At 37.2% G+C, this 4,056-nt stretch overlaps 1 protein-coding gene and 1 long non-coding RNA gene across 4 annotated transcripts in view; one reads left to right on the forward strand and one right to left on the reverse strand.

The window, feature by feature from the left end:
• Positions 1 to 4,056, forward strand: part of LOC106869685 (putative amine oxidase [copper-containing]) — a 491,890-nt gene that overhangs the window by 115,040 nt on the left and 372,794 nt on the right. The gene's annotated exons all lie outside the window — the stretch shown is intronic.
• LOC128251568 (uncharacterized) overlaps positions 1 to 4,056 on the reverse strand; it is an 85,257-nt gene that overhangs the window by 68,035 nt on the left and 13,166 nt on the right. The gene's annotated exons all lie outside the window — the stretch shown is intronic.

Here is a 4,056-nt window from a genome sequence, read left to right on the forward strand (position 1 = left end):
AAATGAGAGAGAGAGAGAGAGAGAGAGAGAGAGAGAATATGAAAAGAATTCAGATGTAGAAATATGGAGAGAGTGAAGGAGAGAGAGAGAAAGAAGGCGAAAAAGAACGATAGGTGTGGAAAGAGGGAGAAAGAGAGAGAAGGTAAAAGGAAAAGACAGAAGCAGAGAGACGGAGAGAGAGAGAGAGAGAGAGAGAGAGAGACAGCGTGAAATACTCGGAGTTATAAAAGAAAAAAGCAGGTAAAAAGAAAATTGTGAAAGACAACTCACAAGTTTCTTTGAGAATAGAAGGGATTTTAAAAGTAAACAGAAATCATGAGGTTGGGGAGAAGTTAAAAGTAGGTGCATGAGAAAAAATTATTCCTAAATGGATCTCCGTCAGTTTCGACGGTGAGCATTCCAGTGGTTTGTTCAACTGAACTATTTCGTTATTGAATTACAATGTAAGTAGCTGTGTATTCCACATATTCGTAGAATGCTTAGGTACATTTAATAAATCAATACCCGGTGTCAAATTGTTTAATCCCTCTAACCTAGCGATTCGGCAAAAAGAGAACGATAGAACAAGTATCAGACTCGAAAAACAAAAAAAAAAAACAGAAGATTAATACGGCGTCGAAATAAATACGGGAGTGGATTATCGATTTGAGCGACTAAACCCTTCAAGGTGGTGTCCCAGCATGGCCACCGCTCTATAAGTAAAAACAACAAAAATAACAAAAGACTGATTTAGTGTAAGAAACAGTACGAAACCGCTAGTTTCTAATTTCAGCTAGCTTTGAAAGGAATGCTGGCGAATCGTTCTCATTTCTGTTGCTAAGGTCATGTTTATCGCTAGGGAGAAGAAATGCATATCTATGGAAAAGAGAAACTCATTGCAGATGTCGGTTTTCTCTGGTGTATCAAATTGACTCTATAGAGAGGTCAGCTCTGTTGTCAATATAAACCTCATTGCCGGGTTCATCTCTGTTGAAGAGATAGCATAAGAGCAGTGGTAGTCTCAACAGAGATACATCTTCGTTGGACGATTTATCATTGTTTTGCAGTTGAAGTTAATTTAGAAATAAAGATGCGGGGAAGATGCTGGAGGACAAAATTCGTGTCTGTATTGCAACCGTTTAGTTACTCAATGTTTTGTTACTATAGCGTGAATAATCGATAGAAAGAGAGAGAGGTGGTGGGTGAGAGAAGAGGGAATAGAGCGGGAGGAAGAAGAAGAAAAAGGAAAGAGTAAGAGTAAAGTATGTTTGTAGTAGGAGATATGTAAGCGAATGAGAAAAAGAGAGGGCAAACAGGTAGAACCAGATAGATAGATAGATAGATAGATAGATAGATAGATAGATAGATAGATAGAAGATGGATGGATGGATGGATGGATGGATAAAAGAGACAGGGAGATAAACAAACAAAGAGATAAATAGACAAAGACATAGGGACAGGCACAAAAAGAGCCAGATGGACAGACACATAAGCAGACAGACAGATAAGCAGACAGACAGATAGGGGCAAATGGACAGGTAAAGAGAAAAACTAGGATATATATATATTATAATTATATACATAGTTACATACATAATTATAACAAGGGATTGGCTTTACGCCTCACCACGAACTGCAAGAAATAGACGCTAAAGCCCCTTAGCGTCGATTTCTTGCAGTACGTGGTGAGGCGTAAAGTTCGCTCCCTTGTTATAATTATGTATATAATTATGAAATATTTTGTGAAATTTACATATGAGGTTTTTATTCCGCACTGACTACCTGGTAAAATTATTATTGATTTTACCCTTTTATTTTAATAAATATATATATACATATATATATATATATATATATATATATTTAGGTACACTCAAATGAAGATAAGGTAAGAGACAGAGTGATGTACAGACAAGAGACAAAGGGGGAGAGAGAGAAATGGAGACAGAACGGGAGATCGAAAAAGAAGAGGGGGAGAACGGGAAGAGATAGCGTGTAATCAAGAAGAATCAGCAAAACTAACAGAAAAATAGAAAATGAAAGAAAGAGTGAAGGATCGAAAGCGAATTAAAATGGAAGAAAGGAAGAGAAAGAGACAGAAAGAGAATGAAATGGAGTGAGAAATGGAGAACAAGAAAGAAAAGAAGAAAGAAAATGCAAATAGGGGAAAAAAGAAGAAAAAAAGCAAAGTTTTCCTCGATCTTCTCCCTCCATAAATCGAGTGAATTTCATCTGCAGGTGTCAGTTGTATGCAATCACAGGTTATTAATCTGAAGTGATTGATTAATAGACATCCTCGATTGAAACCTTAGATAACCGATATACTAAAAGTGGCATATTCCAGCTATGGTGTTATCAAACACACCACACCACCGCAAGCATCTCTATGGCCGCTGTCATTTATACGGTCGTCATGACCTCCATTACGGAAAGACCGAAACTATCATCCGATACCACGAACATCACTGGCCTTTATATGACACGCTTCTACTACTACTACACCATCAACAACGCACCGACATCATTACTAATACAACTCAACCCACTCATTCTCACAAACACACACATATACATACTGCTGCAAAAAATCCCATATTTTACATGGCAATTTATGTAGTGCTAGTGAAATTAAGCAGATGGTAACGAGTCTTTACGTAGCCAATACTTTACGTAGCCAATACTTTACGGTTTTGTTTCAATTACCATTATGAAAATTTGGACCAGTGCAAACTACGTGTTTGCTGTTGAAACGTTTATCAGGAACAGTGAACCTAGGAGGATTTTAATTGTCACATCCTGTACACACACACATACACACACACACACACACTTGAGTAGTATAATTTTAACAAGTAAATGCTTTAAATATGTTTTAAAATCTAAACAGAGCGAGTTAAAAACAGGTCGATGGTTAGTACTATTACCTAGTATTTCAATATTTCAGGGTTAGGCCCCCTTCTTCAGGAAATTTACGAAAAAAGGTGTTGACAGCTGATGTCGCTACTCTCTAGTGTGTGTATAAAGGACTCTTTTGTATTCCTATAGTATCTAATCAGCTGCGTGCGATTCAGATCCGTTATTAATCCCCAGGGTGTACTTGTTAATAAAAGTAGATTCTTCTGTTCTCAAGTTCCCAGTGTTTCTATCTGTAGCGTCAATGGAAACTTGGATCACTTAAGTATGGCGTTTCCGTAGGTGTTTTTTGACCGAAGAAGCGTATTCTCTAATTCGTAAGTGAACTTGTCTGATGGTATTTCCTATGTAGAATTGATTACATTAGTTACACATGATTTTATACATCACACAGGAACGCAGTCACATGTTTGATCGACCAGTTGAGCAGTGTACATAAGGTGATGTTTTTTGTCTTGGCCTTGCTTTAGTTAGGACTCTCTTCGAAGAAGGCACAGAGTGTACCAGTCCTATATTCAATATCTCCTTACAGATTGCATGGTGGATTGCAGCAGTTGTTTTTCCGTTAAAATGTGACAATTTCAGAAAACACTTAACTTGAATGTATACGTTTTGTTATGTTTGTCTGGTGATGCCCTGGTGCACAGTGAAAGTGTATAGACAGCCATTCTCCATCAAGACTTTCCGACTGTTGATGTTTTAGCTCCTTGTCTCACTGCATTTACTACGTACCAAGTGTGTCTTATTTCTAAGGTAGGCCATCTTTTCTCTGATGGTCAGAGATGAATTATAATGTACAAATAGGTCCTTTATCCTGCTTTTCTGTAAAAGTTAGTGGAGAGGGATTCCTTTTTCTATGTTTTTGAGTTCAAAATCAATCAGAGATCAGGAAACGTTGTTATTGGGATGCCCCACGTCAAAATTGTGTATGTTCATCGATACTGTTGAACGGTTTGTATATTTTTAATAGCCTCCTCGCGAAAGTTTCAAGTAATGACTTGAAAATACTTGAGAGAAGCCATATATGTATACATGCTTGCATACATTCCTACACACACTTGCATACCCACTTACGTACAATCATAATACAAATATATGCATACATGCACACATACATACATACATACATACTAACATGCATACATACATATATACATACATACG

Source organism: Octopus bimaculoides, chromosome 2, assembly GCF_001194135.2.
Source record: "Octopus bimaculoides isolate UCB-OBI-ISO-001 chromosome 2, ASM119413v2, whole genome shotgun sequence".
Classification (NCBI taxonomy): Eukaryota; Metazoa; Mollusca; class Cephalopoda; order Octopoda; family Octopodidae; genus Octopus; species Octopus bimaculoides.